This window comes from Heterocephalus glaber, unplaced genomic scaffold (genome assembly GCF_053883595.1).
Source record: "Heterocephalus glaber isolate CG9 unplaced genomic scaffold, H.glaber_assembly_v1.0 deba00001444, whole genome shotgun sequence".
NCBI lineage: Eukaryota > Metazoa > Chordata > Mammalia > Rodentia > Bathyergidae > Heterocephalus > Heterocephalus glaber.
In genome coordinates, this window is record NW_028258297.1 from 26,177,915 (window position 1) to 26,197,143 (window position 19,229).

The 19,229-nt window shown below is 35.8% G+C and overlaps 1 pseudogene; it reads left to right on the forward strand.

The window, feature by feature from the left end:
* Window positions 1–343: 343 nt before the first annotated feature.
* On the forward strand, window positions 344–2,918 carry LOC106009453 (taste receptor type 2 member 14-like; annotated as a pseudogene).
* Window positions 2,919–19,229: the final 16,311 nt, after the last annotated feature.

The following is a 19,229-nucleotide window of genomic DNA, read 5'->3' on the forward strand; positions in this document are numbered from 1 at the left end:
TCTTCATTTACATGTTAGCATGTGAAGTTTCACCATTCCTTCATCACCAAGAGCAAATGATTCCAGTCTACTGAGTGTAAGGTGCACTGTATGTTGTTGCAGCTCAACAGAGACTTCCATGGAAAAATCTTCTGTCAGTAGAAAATCTTAATATTTGAAGGCTTCATATTTTGTACACAAGCTTTCTATAAGAACAATACTTTTGAAGTTTTTAAGAATCAAGCATACATAGCATTAGAGGAATGGACCAATAATCTTCTGTAGTGATATCTGAGGTCAAGGCACTATTTTACAGAGAATGGGTGGTATTGTACAAAGAATATTTACAGCAATTCCATTTGTGGAATTCATCCTGGGAAATTTAGAAAATGGATTCATGGTCTTAGTGAACAGTATGGACTGTGTCAAAAGAAGAAAAATTCCTTCAGTTGATAAAGTGCTCACTGCTTTAGCTATCTCCAGGATTACTTTTCTCTGGTCAATAGTAATAGTAATATTATCTGTGCTTGATCCTAACTTATGGATGTCTACAAAAATGATTAAAATAATAACTGTTCCCTGGAGAGTGACAGCTCATTTAGGCATCTGGCACACTACATGCATCAGCATTTTTTATTTCCTCAAGATAGCCAATTTTTCAAACTCAAGTTTTCTTTATCTAAAGTGAAGAGCTAGCTGTGATAAAAATAGTATGGTACTGGCAAAGAAACAGACCTGAGGACCAGTGGAACAGATTAGAAGATGCAGAAACAACTTCAGACACACTCAGCCACTTCATCTTTGTTAAAAGAGCCAAACACCCTCAGTGGGGAAAGATAACCTCTTTAATAAATGGTGCTGGAAAAATTGGGGGGGGGGGTGTATCTTTCACCATGCACTAAACTAAAATCAAAATGGATGAAAGATCTAAATATTAAAACAGAAACACTGAACCAGCTGGAACCAGTTAGGTAGAAAGAACTCTTGAAGACATTGGTGTAGGAAAAGATTTTATGAACAAAACCTCAGTTGCCCATGAACTAGCACAAACAATCAGCAAGTGGGATCTCTTCTTATTAAAAAGCTTCTGCACAGCAAGAGAAATGACCAACAGTGTGAAAAGACAACCCACAATGTGGGAAAAAATTTTCACCTGCTGTTCCTCAGACAAAAGTCTACTATCTAGAATCTATAAAGAACTCACAAAAATCAGACCTCTCAAATTTAAAGACCCAATCCGAAAATGGGCATCTGAAATGAACAGACATTTCTCAGACAAATAAGTAGAAATAGCAAATAAACACATGAAAAACAGTTCAACATCACTGGTCATTGAAGAGATGCAAATGAAAACAACAGTGAGATTCTACCTTACTCCAGATAGCACCTGCTATCATGAAATTAACCAATAACAAATGCTGGTGGGGATGTGGGGAAAGAGGAACCCTGCTCCACTGCTGGTGGGAGTGTAGACTGGTGCAACCACTGTGGAAATCAGTATGGAGATACCTCAAAGAATTAGGACTGGAAGTCCCATTTGACCCCACTATTCCACTGCTGGGGATCTTCCCCAAAGAATTAAAAGAATCATACCACAGTGATATATGTGCATCCATGTTCATAGCAGCGCAGTTTGTAATAGCTAATACTTGGAAACAGCCCAAATGCCTATCAACTGGAGACTGGATCAAGAAAATGTGGTTTTTTAAATAAAATGGAGTACTACTCAGCCATAAAAAATGAGAAATTAGAGACATTTATAGCTAAGTGGATGCACATTGAGGTGATACTCTTAAGTGAAATAAATAGGACACAGATGTGTAAATACTGAATAGTTTCTCTGGTGTGAGAAACTGAAAGTGTAAATAAGGACTAAATGTATAATAGGTCATGTGAAATAGGAAGAAAAGGGGCAAAGGGGAAGGAAGTGGGAGGGCTAGGGGAAAGGACAGAAGGCAATGGGATTAATATGAGAAAATGGAAAAATGGAAACAAAGTCTTTGTAAATAGGGTGGAATGGAGGGGTTGAAGGGAGGGCAGGGGAAGGACGGAAAAATAAGAACCAAAAGAGATTATGTAAAGGTGCAAACTTCCAATGATGAATGTCATTATATTGTATACCTAAAATGTACCAATAAAATTAATTTTAAAAGATAAAATAAAATTTAAAAAAAAGATGTAGAGCTAAAATGACATTTCTGGTGTATCTGATTAATTAATTAATTAATTAATTAATTTGGTACCGGGGATTGAACTAGGGACCTTGTGCTTGCAAAGCAGGAGCTGGAAACACTGAGCTAAATCCCTGGCCCCTGATTAGCTTATTTTTAAATATTGTGCTAATAGACACATATATTGGTATCTTAAATGATGCCTATAAAGTAAACATGTCTTGGAGATCCAATTTGAGTATTTATGCAGGATTTCCTAAACATTTTAGATTGTCATACATTATATCCTTTTTAATACCATTTATCATTTCCAGGACAACTTTTCTCTTGCTGATTTTCTCCCTGTGGAAGCATTGTATGAAAGTGCAGCATAGTCACAAAGGATCCAGGGATAGGGGCCGGGGATTTAGCTCAGTGGTTTCGCCGCCTGCTGCACAAGTGCAAGGACCTGAGTTAGATCCCTGGTACCAAAAAAAAAAAAAAAAAAAAAGGATCCAGGGATGTCAGTACTGCCACTCATGTAAAGGCCTTCCTCCTATTGTGCATCATTTTTCTCTGTCTTATTTTGTAGAGGTTTGGGAAACTGAGTTTGTAGGGAAAACACTTTTTCATTTACTTACCCAAGCAGCTGAAATAGCTTTTCCTTCATGTCATCCCTTTGTCCTGATACTTGGAAACACTAAGCTGAGACAGACTTTTCTTTTGATGCTGAGGTGGCTGAGGTGCAGATATGCAGATGTGGAATCCACAGGTCCACAGACCATTTAGGAGTTATCTTGCATATTCTAGAGGAAAATTATATCATAAAATTCTTGTACTTTCTAAATTTATATCTTTCAAATATTTTTCTGTTGTATTTAACTTTGTGAATGTTACAAATGTATGTTTGGAATAAACACTAAGCATATTGCAACCATTGCAATGGATGTGCAAGTTTATTATTATCATACTTATATTCTGAAGGAGATCAAAGCAGAGAACTATTTGAATATAAGAAATATCCATAATATCAAATATCACAAATTTTGCATTGCTAATTGCCATTTTTAAGATTATAAACTAAGAAACCTGTGATAGCTACTAAAATAGAAACTTTAATTTTACACTCAGAAATTTCATAATTTAGAATAAATACTTAAGATTTTAGAAAAGAAATGATGCAATATAAACTATTTGACATCAGATACACTAAATCTATTGTTTAATCATATGGGCAGTATAGAAACATTTTCTTTAAAATTTCTAAGAGTAATAATGCTAACTTATTCCAGTTATCCACCTATATTATAAGTTTCAGGCTCATGAAATTCTTGGAAGACAATCATAATTATTATGAATATGTAGATTAAATTACATTAGAAATACATACACACAATAACACATAGCTTTCAAATATGTTCTAAAATACATTTCAATTTTAACACTCAGGACTACCAAATCTTAAATGTGGATAGTCAATTCATGTGTACCACTCTGAGAGACGGATGATGTCTTTCTTATATTTGCTATCACTTCCCAAATCATATTTTGCTATGTTGAAAATTTAGAGTTGATTATGAATGACAACCAGATTAAAAATATGAAGTTTGGTTATGCATATATAATATTGTCAGTTGAGTGGCACAAATGAGTGATACATTAATAATATAAGTAAAAAAATAAAAGGAAATAAATTAATATACTGTACATTCAATGTTGTTAAATCTTCAATAAGAGATTCTTGTTTATTTTTAGAAATGAAAAATTCGTTGTTCATAGATAATTTGAATCTATGCTCTGGATAATCTGTATATCTTATAGCCTTTCAGTACTCACATAGTGTGATACTATTTTTTCCTATAAAAAGTGAAGTTATGAGATTATAAAAAACATGCAGCAGTGTTTGAAGCTGCCAAGAGAAAGCTAATGTAATAATCCCAAGCAAAGTGAGACTGGCCCCACTTTCAGAGAAACATGAGGAGGAAGAGACTACTCACAGACGCAGCCAAAAGCAGTGAAAAAAGTATGTGAAGAATATAGAATTTGTTGTTTATATTAAAATTTCTTATTTTTATGATTTATGCCTTATTAATATGTACTTGAAAAGTAATAGGTATTGTTTTTATTTGTTTGTTAAATTAGAAGGCAACTATTAATTCATAACACTGAATGTGTTTTAGGTTTATTCTCTTGCCTTTTGCAATAGAAAATATACCTTTTTTTTGGTACCAGGGATCGAACTTGGGACCTTGCACTTGCAAGGCAGGTGCTGGAACCACTGAGCTAAAATCCCTGGCCCAAAAATATATCTTCTTCAAATGCATATTCTTCATTCTTTTTTTTCATTTGTAATTCACTTTTAATGATGTTAACCACATAATAAAATAGCTCATATATTCAAAATGTTGGTTAATTGTGGTGATGACTGGCATGTCTGTACATAGTAACTTTGCTTCTATATTAAAAAGAAGCATAATAATGACTTTAGCTTTGGTAGAAATATATTTTAAAAATTATTTTCTGAATCTCTTCTTATCTCTTCTGATAAAATGTACCAACTATTTGTGGAGGTGATTCTATATTTCTATTATCTCTTAGCTATTCAAATAATGACACATGTTAACAGCAGTATATCAGGCATGGTATGCAATGTAGACTATGCACACAATGAAATGTCATGTCATTATGAACATTTGCATATATAGTGAGAAAATTACAATCATCAGATCCAAAGCAAAATTTGGGAAACATCAAAAATATAGAAACAAGAAGCCCATGTGGTGGTGCACACCTTTAATCCCAGCACTTGGGAGGCTGAAGCAGGAGGATCACAGGAGTTCAAGACCAGTCTGGGCTACACAGTGTATTCAAGGTCATCCTGAAATATGTAGCAAGGCCCAGTCTCAAAAAGTATATATGTATATTTTTTTCAAGTTATATCAAAATAAAAATAAGCTTGAGTCATATGAGAAGTCTTTTTAAAAAGTCATATGCTATAATCAAACTGTATCATATTAATAATATATAATAATTCCTTCTAGTGGCAAGGAATATAACTTTAACTAAATCTTCACTAAAATATGTCCCCAAGGTTTAAATTATTTAATATCATTTCATTTAAGAAACTGGTTTTATTTCCTACACACACCTCCCACTGTAGGTTCTGTTAATGGTTTGAATTCACAAAGACTGTAATGGACTGAATTGTTTGCTCTAAAAATCCAAACATTGAAACCCTAACCCCCAGTGGAACTATATTTGGTGATAAAGACTTTATGTACACAATTAAAATTAAAGGATATTATAAGAGTGAGACCCTAATCTGATAGGATCTCTCTTCTCCTTATGCGAAGTGAATCTGTTTGCAAAAAGAAGCCAGTTGAACTCCCTGCTGAAAGTCCTACGGGAAAATGTCTGCCTAAAAGCCAGCTAAGGAGACCTCACCAAAGACCAACTCTGCAGGACTCCTCAATCTTGAGTTTCCAGACTCCAGAACAATGATAAATAAATTTGTTGTTAAACCACCAAGTTTGTGTTTTTTTCATATGGCAAGCTTAGCATATTAATACAGAGATAGAAATTTAAGAGGAAAACATTTATGTCCGTATCTTTTCAATATGTATATTTCTGTTGTTATTTCACTGAATATATTCTCTATGCTTTTATTTTTATTACCTTAGTTTCCTCATTTTATGAAATTTAATAAAATTAGCCTTTTAATGGTATTCCAGAGTTTCTGCATATTCTGTCCACTATTGCTAAATTTTTCTTCCTTACGTTCTGAATGGACTAATAATGCAAGTTTGCCTGAAAGTGTGTCTTCTGATCTAGGTTAATGATGAGGCTTTCCACTGAGTTTTTTATTTAATATAATGATTTTTTTTAGAGCTTTTTAAAAATTTTATTTATTTTTTCCCCATTAACTTTATTGGTACATTTTAGGTATAAAATACAGTTACATTCGTCATTGGGCTCTTGTACCATTACATGAGTCTCTTGGTCCTTATTTTTTTTCCCCTTCCCTTGTCCACCCTTCCCTATTTGCAAAGACCTTGTTTCCATTTTTTTCCTCTTCTCGTATTTTTTCCTTTCCCTTTTTTTCCCTACCCCTACCCCTCCCAATTCCCCTGCTCTTTTAGACCTTTTCTTCCTGTTACACAATATCAGTTATACATTTTTTAAATTACAATATTAAGATATAGGTGACATTACCACAGATTTTACAGAATTTAAAAGGATATAGAAAGCATATTACAAAAATCTTTTTTGAAATAAATTTGACAACTTCTAAGAAGTAACTTAGAAGACAAATTAATGAAACTAACTCTGGAGGAAATATAAAATTTGAATAGAACCTATTAAAGAAAGTATATTCCTAGCTTGAAAACCTACCTATATGATGACAGCAGGCTCATAAACATTTTAACTGATAAATTATATCAACCATTTAAAGTAGAAAAAAGAAGGAACACTTCTCCCCTCATTTTAGAAAATCAACATTGTGCTAATCCTAAAACTGGATAAAGATAATAGAAGAAAAAATATGAACATAGATAGAAATTTATTTAACAAAACACTTAGAAGTCAGATCTGGATCAGCTGGAATAGATATATACAGAGTATTCCACCCAACAACAACAGAATACATATTCTTTTCAGCTACACGTGGTATTTTCTCCAAAACAGACTACATACTAGCTAATAAAGCATGCCTAAGTAAATGCAAAAGAATCAAAATTTTACCATGCATTTTATCAGATAACAGTGCAATGAAACTGGAAATCAATAATAAAAATTCCTCACAGGAACTATTCCAACATATGGAAATCAAACAACACACTCTTGAATAATCAATGGGTCACAGAAGAAATTAAGGAAGGAATAAGATAGTTCTTAGAATTAAATGATAGTGCCAATATAATACACCAGAATTTATGAGACAAAATGAAAGCAATCCTATGAGGGAAGTTTATAGCAGTGATCACAAACATCAGAAAATAAAATGAGCTCAAATAAATGCATCACCTAGTGATGCATCTTAAAGTTCTAGAAAAATAAGGACAATCAAACTCTAGAGCTTTCATTGGAAAGTTCTTACATCATGAGAAAGACGGCTTCATACCAGGCATGGAAGAATGGTTCAACAGATGAAAGTCAATAAAAGTAATATATTGCATAACCAATGCAAAGACAAAAATCATGTGATCTCAATAGACACATAAAAACCTTTGAAAGCATCTAATATACATTAAGTATAAAAAACAAATAAAAACAATTATAGAAGGACCTTATCTCACACTGATAAAAACCATTTATGACAAATCCATGGCCATCACACTAATGGGAAATCACTGAAGTAATTTTCTCTAAAATCATGAACAAGGCAAGAATGTTGACCATCAACACTATAGCTCAATATAGTGCTGGAAAATTTAGCTAGAGAAATAAGACAAGAAGAAATAAAAAGTATAAGTACAAGAAAGAAAGAATTCAAACTATTCTTATTTGCAAGTAACATGGTCTTTTACAAAAAAGATCCAAAAATCTCCACCAGAAGATTCTTAGCAGCAATAAACAAATTCAGTGAAGTGAAAGGATATAATTTCAATATATGAAAATAAATGATATTCCTGTATACCAAATATGAATTCATGAGGAAACAATTCAGGAAACAATTCCATTAAAGTAGCTTTAAAAATTAAATACATAGGAATTAAGCAAATCCACAAAGTGAAATATGACTTTGCATAATTTTCCAAATTTCTTTTATTTACTAACTAAATCTTCACATGTACACTCTTTACTGTGTCTGTGACAACTTTTTTCTTGCTCATCTTCTGGAAACGTGAAGAAAATTCCATGGTGTTATGGTTTGGATCTAAATTTTCCCCCAAATCCTCATGTGTATGGAGGATGATTAGATCATGGGGTATGTTGTGTCCATTGGTGGATTCATTCCTTGATTAGTTCAGTGGCTGAATGTGCTGTCAGAGGTGGGGCTTGGTTGGAGGTGGCTAACTGGGGCTGTGACTTTGAAGGATGTGTGCTTGTTCATGGCTCCTAACCTTCCCTTCCCTTCCCTTCCCACCCCACCCACCTCTCTCTCCTTTCTGGCTGCCATAGGCTAAGTACATTTTCCCCTGCCATACTTATCTACCATCCAGTTTCTGCCTTGCAACCAGCTGACCATGGACTGAAGCTGAGATAAAATAACACTCTCATTTAAGTTGTGTGGGTGTGATTAAAATGTTTCAGACACAGGAAGACATAAATAAGATATGTAAAATGCCAGAGGACCCAGAGATATCAACAATGCTGCCCTGATAAAGACCTTTCAAATTCGGTCTCCTAATTTATACCAGTTTCTTCCTATCACTTCTTGTATAACTTTGGAGCTCTAAGTTCCTGAAGAAATAAAGTAGCTAATCATTTTGTTTTACTCAGCTACTAAAACATCTTTTCTTTGGATCACTTATGTGTCCCAATTCAGGGAAAGTTTGAGGGAGAGTCAAGCTTCTCTTTCTGTGTTGTGATGACTGAGATGTAATTCTCAAAATGTGAAACTTGCAGGTCCTAAAAGCATTTACAGCACCATCATTCATATTCTAGAAGAAAATCGAGAACACGCCAAATCACCCCACTGCAGACAGGCAGGTATGCCCATGCCCTACCGAGGTCCTGAGTAGCACAGAACAAACCGAATCACCCCGCTGCAGACAGGCAGCCACCTGGTCCCACACTACAAAGATGCAGAGGACACCAGACTACCAGACCAAGGTACTGAGTCCTGCTGTTCCCAGCCCAGAGATAGGGGCTTCTGAGCTGTTGTCCCATTGCTCCTGGTCAAGAGGAAGGGGCTTCCTGGCCACCATCCCTCCAACAACTCCCGGCCCAGAGGGAGGGGCTTCTAAGCTGCCATCCCACTGCTCCTGGTCCAGAGGAAGGGGCTTCCAGGCCACCATCCCTCCAACAACTCCCGGCCCAGAGGGAGGGGCTTCTAAGCTGCCATCCCACTGCTCCTGGTCCAGAGGAAGGGGCTTCCCGGCCAGCATCCCTCCTGCTGCTCCCAGCCCACAGGAAAGGGATTTTGGGTCACATTCCCTACTGCTGCTCGTGGCCCCTGGCCCACCTCACCCAGCTCAGAGGAGGTAATCTGTGCAGGCGCAAACAGCCCCCTGCCCCAGTTGAAATGAGAAAACACATAAATAAGTCTCAAAACCAGACTTCCAGAGCACCTACATCAACCCCAAAGGGAAATGAGATGGAACACTCTGATACTCAAACACCTGGACCCACTGAACTGGCAACAAAAGGGGATCTGGAAAAAATGAAATCAGAAACACTTTCTCAGATAACAGGAGAAATTGTGCCCCTAGTGCAAGACATGATTAATAAATCTAGAGAGGACATCAGGAACATGATGGAATCCCAACATAAGAAACAAATGGAATCCATAAAACAGATGCAAATAGATTTCCCGGACATGAAAAACTCCACTGAAAGTTGACACAGCAGAATGAGACAATGTGAGGACAGAATATCAGATAGAGAAGATAAGATTGCAATTAGTGACCAGGAAAAGAAAAATTGCTTCAAAATTATAAGGGAACATGGGAAATCAATCCAGTAGCTGCTAGATGATGTAAAGAAGAATGACGTAAGACTGATTGGGCTCAAAGAAGAAACAGGAGAGAGTGGAGATGACATAAAAAATCTCTTCACAGAAATAATGGCAGAAAACTTCCCAAGCAGGGGAAAAGAGTTGACATACAAATAAGTGAGGCATACAGGACTCCAAATAGCCTTGATCAAAAAAAATCTACACATAGGCATATAATTGTTAAGATTCCAGAAACTCAACAGAAGAACAAAGTTCTCCAAGCAGTCAGAGAAGAGAAACAAATCACATACAAAGGAAAGCCCATCAGAATCACAGCAGACTTCTCAACACAAACCATCAAGGCAAGAAGAGCTTGGAGTGACATATTCCAAGCCTTAAAAGAAAACAGCCTCCAACCCAGATTGATGTACCGTGCAAAACTATCTTTCAAAATGGATGGAGAAATAAGATACTTTCATGGCAAAGACCACCTTAGGAACTTCGTGAATAACAAACCAGCACTCCAAAGAATTTTACACAATATCCTAGGAACAGACATTGAGGATCACAACCCCAGGAAGCAAAGTAGAATGAACCGATCTGGCATGACAAGAAATTAAATGTAAAGGGGGAGAACCCATCAAAAAGGAAAAGTCATGACAATGACAAGTCAATATGTTTCAGTTATAACCATCAACGTTAATGGTCTCAATTCACCAATCAAAAGAAATAGACTGGCAGAATGGGTCAAGAAGCAAAATCCAACAATATGCTGCATACAAGAAACACACTTCATTCAAAAGGAAACTCATAGACTGAAAGTTAAAGGGTGGAAAACAACACTCAATGCAATGGGAACCGAAAAAAAACCAGGAGTAGCTATCCTCTTTGCAGATCAAGTAGATTCCAAACCAACAGTGATGAAGAGAGGTGAAGAAGGACACTACATCCTTGTAAAGGGAAGAATCCAAGAGGAAGAGATGACAATCATAAATATCTATGCACCAAACACTAATGCACCCAACTATATAAAACAAATACTAATGGACATGAAAAGCCATATATGCACTAATACAACTGTAGTGGGGGACCTCAACACCCCACAGTCACAAATAGATAGATCAACTAGACTAAAAATAAGTAATGAAATACTAGAACTCAATCGAACTCTTGAACAAATGAACTTAACAGATGTTTCCAGAGTCTTCCACCCCACAAAATCAGAATACACATTCTTCTCAGCTGCACATGGCTCATGCTGCAAAATAGACCACATACTCACACATAGAACATGTTTAAGTAAGTGCAAAGGAATTGAAGTTATCCCCTATACATTATCAGACCATAGTGCGATGAAATTGGAGATCCATAGCAAAAGAAACTCAAAAAATATCATAGACATGTGGAAATTGAACAACACACTTCTGAATAACCAATGGGTCACAGAGGAAATTAAAGAAGAAATCAGACAGTTCCTTCAATTAAATGACAATGACAATACAACATATCAGAATCTATGGGACACAATGAAAGCAGTCTTATGAGGGAAATTCATAGCAGTGAATACACATATTAGGAAAACAGAACGAGCCCAATTAAACAACCTGATGCTGAACCTCAAGCTTCTAGAAAAAGAAGAGCAGGACAACCCCAAAGCTCATACAAGGGAGGAAATTATAAAGATCAGAGGAGAAATCAATGCAATGGAGACTAAGAGAATGATACAAAAAATCAATGAAGCCAAGAGTTGGTTCTTTGAAAGAATCAACAAAATTGACAAACCTTTAGCCAACCTTGTCAGAAAAAGGAAAGAAAAGGCCCAAATCCATGCAATTAGGAATGAAAAGTGTGAAACTACAACAGACCCAGCAGAAATCCAGAGGATCATCAATACCTACTTCCAGAACCTATATGTCAATAAGATGGACAACACAGAAGAAATGGACAGATTCCTAGATACATATGAATTAACAAAGTTGAATGAAGAAGACCTAAAAATTCTGAACAACCCAATATCAACCAATGAAATTGAAAATGTAATTAAGAACTTATCAACTAAGAAAAGCCCAGGCCCTGATGGCTTCACTGCTGAATTCTACAAGACATTTAGAGAGGAACTGCTGCCACTACTGTTTAAACTCTTCAGTGAAATGGAAAGGGAAGCAATACTCCCAAATTCATTCCTGGAACCAAGCATCACCTTGATCCCCAAAGCAGAGAAAGACCCAACTGAAAAAGAGAACTATAGGCCAATCTCACTAATGAACATAGATGCAAAAATCCTTAATAAGATAATGGCAAATAGAATGCAGAAGATCATCAAGAAGATCATACACCCTGATCAAGTGGGATTCATCCCAGGGGTACAGGGATGGTTCAATATATGAAAATCAATGAATGTAATACACTATATCAATAGAGCCAAGGACAAAAACCATATGATTATCTCCATAGAAACAGAAAAAGCATTTGACAAAATCCAACATGCATTTATGATAAAAACCCTACAAAAAGTTGGAATAGATGGTCTCTACCTCAAACTGATAGAAGCCATCTATGAAAAACCAACAGCCAATATCATACTAAATGGTCAAAAACTGAAATCCTTCACACTAAAATCAGGAACAAGCAAGGATGTCCACTATCACCACTCTTGTTCAATATAGTTCTGGAAACATTAGCCACGGCAATTAGACAAGAGAAAGAAATAAAAAGAATAAAGACAGGTAATGAAGAAGTCAAACTGTCATTATTTGCAGATGACATGATACTCTATATAGAAGACCCCAAGAACTCCACCAAAAGTCTTCTAGACTTAATAACCAAATTCGGTCAAGTAGCTGGTTACAAGGTTAACACACAAAACTCAATAGCGTTCCTCTACGCCAATGACAGACTCACTGAGAGAGAAATAGGGCAAATAATTCATTTCACAATAGCATCCAAAAAGCTGAAATACCTAGGAATCATCCTAACGAAAGAAATCAAAGACCTCTTCTCTGAAAACTATGGCACTCTGAAAAGAGAGATTGAAGAGGATATCAGAAAATGGACAGACATCCCCTGCTCCTGGGTAGGGAGGATTAATATAGTGAAAATGGCCATACTTCCAAAACTGCTCTATAGATTTAATGCAATTCTAATTGAGATCCCAGCAGCATACTTCATGGACCTCAAGAAAACAATCCAAAAATTCATTTGGAACAGGAAGAGTCCCAGAATAGCAAAAGCAATTCTAGGTAAGAGAGATATGGCAAGGGGTATCACGATCCCCAACCTGCAACTCTACTACAAAGCTACTGTGATAAAAACAGCATGGTACTGGCAAAGAAACAGACCTGAGAACCAGTGGAACAGATTAGAAGATGCAGAAACAACGCCAGACACACTCAGCCATCTCATCTTGGACAAAGGAGCCAAACACCCTCACTGGAGGAAAGATAGCCTCTTTAATAAATGGTGCTGGAAACTTGCCAAAGATTAAAACTAGACCTGTATCTCTCACCATGCACTAAACTAAAATCAAAATGGATTAAAGATCTAAATATTAAAATAGAAACTCTGAACCAGTTGGAACAGAGGTTAGGTAGAACCCTTGAAGACATCGGTGTAGGAAAAGATTTTATGAACAAAACCTCATTTCCCCGTGAACTGGCACAATCAACAAATGGGATGTCTTCTTATTAAAAAGCTTCTGCACAGCAAGAGAAACCACCAGCAGTGTGAAGAGACAACCCACAATGTGGGAAAAAATCTTCACCTGCTCTTCCTCAGACAAAGGTCTACTATCTCAAATCTATAAAGAACTTAAAAAGATCAGACCTCCCAAATTTAAAGACCCAATACAAAAATGGGCATCTGAAATGAACAGACATTTCTCAGATAAAGAAGTAGAAATAGCAAATAAATACATGAAAAAATGTTCAACATCACTGGTCATTCGAGAGATGCAAATGAAAACAACACTGAGATTCCACTTCACTCCAGAAAAAATGGCTGCTGTCATGAAATCAACCAATAACAAATGGTGGCGGGGCTGTGGGGAAAGAGGAACCCTGCTCCACTGCTGGTGGGAATGTAGACTGGTGCAAGCACTGTGGAAATCAGTATGGAGATACCTCAAAGAACTAGGACTGCAAATCCCATTTGACCCCACTATTCCCCTGCTGGGGATCTTCCCCAAAGAATTAAAAGAATCATACCACAGTGATATATGTGCACCCATGTTCATAGCAGTGCAGTTTGCAATAGCTAATACTTGGAAACAGCCCAAATGCCCATCAACTGGAGACTGGATAAAGAAAATGTGGGGTTTTTTATAAAAGGGAGCACTACTCAGCCAGAAAAAAGTGAGAAATTAGAGACATTTATAGCTAAGTGGATGCACATTGAGGCAATACTCTTAAGTGAAATAAATAGGACACAGATGTGTAAATACTGAATAGTTTCTCTGGTGTGAGAAACTGAAAGTGTAAATAAGGACTAAATGTATAATAGGTAATGTGAAATAGGAAGAAAAGGGGCAAAGGGGAAGGAAATGGGAGGGCTAGGGGAAAGGATAGAAGGGAATGGGATTAATATGAGAAAATGGAAAAATAGGAACAAAATCTTTGTAAATAGGGAGGACTGGAGGGGTTGAAGGGAGGGCTGGGCAAGGGTGAAAAATAAGAACCAAGAGAGAATATGTAAAGGTGCAAATTTCCAATGATGAATGTCATTATGTTGTATACCTAAAATGTACCAATGATTAGAATGAATAATCGATAATGCAAAATAGGAAGAAAAGGTCCAAAGGGGTAGGGGTAGTGGGAGGGGCAGGGAAAAAGAAAGAAGGGAAAGGAAAAATGCTGAGAAATGGAAAAAATGGAAATAAAGTCTTTGTAAATAGGGAAGGGTAGAGGGTGTGAAGGGAGGGCTAGGAATGGGGAAAAAATAAGAACCAAGATGCATTATGTAAAGGTACAATTCCCAGTGAGAAATGTAATTGTGGTGTATACCTACAATGTACCAATAAGAGAATTTAATACAAAAAAAAGCAAATCAGTTTACAAGAAATTCTTTTATTTATAAATTTGTACTGTGCATATATTCTTATACATAACATTGTGAATTTTAAATATGTGTTTGGAATAAACCCTATCCAAACAGTTTTCAATCTTAAAAATATATATTATATAATATATAATTATATGTAATAATAATATATGCACACTGCTTAAGCATAAGAAAGTTTTATAGTAACAAATAATGCATTTGTGTCACTGAGTAGACTTCTTCTGATTTTAAGTAAGAATCTATAATATGTATGCTATGTACATGTGTGTATTGTTGTGATACATAGCTACTAAAATCAGAGTCTCACTATTGGTATACAAAAATGACATTTTATATAGAAGATGTGCCAAAAATGTCAGGTAAAAGGTAAAAGAAGAATTACTGTGTTGGAAATCATATTCACTAAATGCATAATTTAAAACATAAAGCCCCATTTACAAATAAAAAGTAAATTCCTCAGAATTATGAAACTATTTCATCCCAATTTCCTACTAATATTGTTATTTCAAAATTAAGCATTCTTGGAAGGTTTTATCATATGTAGAATGAATAAGTCACTCTTGGATGTATGTGAAAACTACTACAGTGTAGTTCCCCTCCATTCCCCTCCTTCCTTCTCCTGATTCCAGTCTTATTTGAGAAAGATCTATCTCTTTACTTTCTGTCTTCTATCTTTTATTTTGCTCTTTACGTATAATTTGGGTTTCTCACATAAGAGAAACCATGTGATATTTAAGCTTGTGTGTCTGACTTATTTCACCTAACATTACAGTCTCAAGTTGTAAACATTTTCCAAAAATGACTCAAGTTTATCTTTAATGGCAATGTAGTACTACATTATGTATAAATACCATATTTTTTATCTGCTCATTTGTTGGTGAACACTTAGGCTGCTCCCAAGATTTAGCTATTATGAATTTGCTGCTATTAACATGGGTATGCATGTATCACTGTAATATGATGGCTTAATTCACTTGGAAAGATACCTAGAAGGGGAAATCTGGATCAAATGGAATTTCTAGTTTTAGTTTTTTAGGGAATCTCCACAGTGCTTTCAATATTGGTTGTAGTTGTTTCTTCGTATCAGTATAGAAGGGTTACCTTTTCCTCACAGCCTCACCAGCATTTGTTATTATTTGATTTCTTTTTTATCTCTATAAAATTTTTATTTTTGGACAACTGTGCTGTCTGGTGTTTGGGAGCCTCCTCTCACCAACCCCTGGAGAGGCCACCCACACAGCTGGCAATGCAGACAGCAGGAGGGGGTGCCTGCCATCCTATAGAGACTGGGACTACTTGCTCTCAAGTTGCTGAGAGTCAGGATTGTTTCTGCCCAGCACACGCTGAGACTTTGCCTGCTGTCTCCACCTCTAGGCCCCTCAGCTCCTCTGAATCATGACCATTTTTTCTGGCTCAAGATTGAATCTCAGTATTGTTATAATCTGCATTGCTCTAATGGCCAAAAACGGCAAGCATTTCTTCATGTATTTATTGGCAATTTGTAGTTCTTCTGTGAAGTGTCTATTCATTTCACTTGCCCATATTTCTTTATTGGGTCTTTTTTTATTTTGGGGGTCTAATTTTTTGGAATTCTTCATATAGTCTAGATATTAGTCCTCTGTCTGAGGCATAGCTGGCAAAAAATATTTTCCCATTCTGTAGGTTGTCTTTTCGCTCTTTTGATTGTTTCTTTTGCTGTGTAAAAGCTTTTTAATTTGATATGACCCAATTTGCTGACTCTTGGTACTTTTCCTGAGCAACTTGGAATAATAATCATAGCTGTCATAATCCTTTATCCCACACTGTAGGTGAAATCCAGGGTCCTGGCACATGCTACACAGTGCTTTCCGATTGAGCTTATCCCCATCCCTAATAGCTTCTTTTTTCTTTTTTCGTTAAGTATTTTGGTACATTTTAGGTATACGTTATGATCCCATTCACCATTGGAAATTCGTACCTGTACATGATGTATCTTGGTTCTTATTTTTCCCCATTCCCCTGCCCTCCCTTCACCCCTCCACCTCTCCCTAAATACAAAAAAACCACCTTTGTTTCCATTTTTTCTGTCTTTTCTCCTATTTTGTTCTTGCCCTTCTTTCTTTTCCCCTGACCCCACTTCCCCTTCCCCTTTGGACATTTTCTTCCTATTTCACATTATCTATTATACATTTTGATACTTATTTACACTTTCAGTTTCTCACACTAGAGAAACTATTCAGTATTTACACATGTGTGTCCTATTTATTTCACTTAAGAGTATGGCTTCAATGAGCATTAATTTAGTTATAAATTTCCCTAGTTTCTCATTCTTTATGGCTGAGTAGTACTCCATTTTATTTTTTAAAAAACCCCACATCTTCTTTATCCAGTTTCCAGTTGATGGGCATTTGGGCTGTTTCCAAGCTTTAGCTATTACAAACTGTGCCACTATAAACATGGGTGCACATATATCACTGTGGTATGATTCTTTTAATTCTTTGGGGAAGATACCCAACCAGCGGGGCAATAGTTGGGTCAAATGGGACCTCTAATTCTAGTTTTTCTGAGGTATCTCCACACTGATTTCCACAGTGGTTGCACCAGTCTACACTCCTAGCAACAGTGAAGCAGAGTTCCTTTTTCCACACACCCCCACCAGCATTTGTTACTGGTTGATTTCATGATAGCAGCCATTCTTTCTGGAGTGAGGTGGAATCTCAGTGTTGTTTTCATTTGCATATCTTGAATGATGTTGAACATTTTTTGATATGTTTATTTGCTGTTTCTACTTCTTCATCTGAGAAATGTCTGTTCATTTCAGATGCCCATTATTGGACTGGGTCTTTAAATTTGGGAGGTCTGATTTTTTAATGTTCTTTATATACTAATATCACACTAGGAAATTAGTGTTTTTGTTCTGTTTTAAATCATCATGTATCTATATATTATTAGAGGGGAAAACAATAATGTCAAAAGGACAAAATTGAGAACAAGTTATAAGTCACCACCACCTAACTTACTTGAAGTTTTCTTGTGTTTAAATGTCATAAACATTGATCATTTTATGATAATTAAAGGTAAGTAAAAATTAAATCAATTTATAAAATGTTTGAAAAGTTTATAACAATTTGGGTTCAGGAATTGAGATACAGGTCCCCCCCCCACACACACACACCTTTTGTGGCATATGCAAGAGGAGAGAGGCCTTACCCTGCTTCTGAAGTATGAATCCACTATTCTCTAACATGATTTTTTGAAAATACTTCTCATGCAATTCAAATCACTTATTTCTCTTTTTAATAGTACTTGTCATTACTTTGTAGATACATTCTGAATTTTACTTTACCCCGATGGTTGCAAATTTCTTGCACTACATTTTATATGACATTTTGCTTACTATAGAATGCCTACACAAGAATGTATGTCATTGTTTGTAGTAACTTTATTAATATGTATCTATTTTTATTAATTACAAGAGAAAGAAATAATCATCTTTACAAGTAACACTACATATTGATACCCTTAACATAGAAATATAAGAAAAATTATAAGTTTACACTAATAATTATTTATGTCCAAATTGAATTCAGCATTATGCTATGTTATTATTTGATTTTTTGGATGATAGCCACTTTTTTCTAGGGTAAGATAGCGCCTCAATGTTTGTTACGGCTTGTGTCTAGATGTTCTCCAAAACCTCCTGTGCTCATAGGTAAGGCTGAGGAGAACCCAGGTGCAAGCTCAGCTAGGATTTGCCAGTTGGGCTTCTCTCCTCTCCCACACAGGGTTTTGAGGTGCAAGTGTCTGTGGCAGGGGTGAGGCTGGGCCTCTCTCCTCTCCTGCGAGGAGCATGAGGTGGCTGGCATGGGCAGCAGGAGCACTGGTGGTCTTGTGAGATGTTGATAATTTTTCATCAAAAACATAAATGTAAAGTTCTAGTACAAGGGATGCATGATCACATTAATTTAAATTTTAGCAAACATAGATTTTATTTAGTCAAAAATATTTAAACGTGTCATAGTCATCATTAGACAGAATATGTTTTCTTATCTAGACAACTAGTACTTTTATAAAACAAAAATAGTAACAATGATAATATTCTATAAATTTGGAACAGAAATTGCACTCAATAAATTTAAATAATGACATGTTAACATTGATTGCAAACATAGCGCTGAACAATAATGAAAATGCTAACAAGCTTAAAGGTTTCCACCAAATCTAGAAAGTATTTGCTAAGCAAATACAAGACGATTTTGCATAATTCAGAAATATAGAATCTTTTAAACTGATGTTAGCTTGTATACAAATTTTATATTAGACTATTTTCTAGTTACATGAGGATAGACAACAAACTCTAAAAATATGAATACAAATTAAAAAACAGATTTTTTTGCACATAGTAGGTTAATCTGTAGATAGTCCGATGCTATCCACAAGTAAATGAGCAGTAAGCAAACAGATTA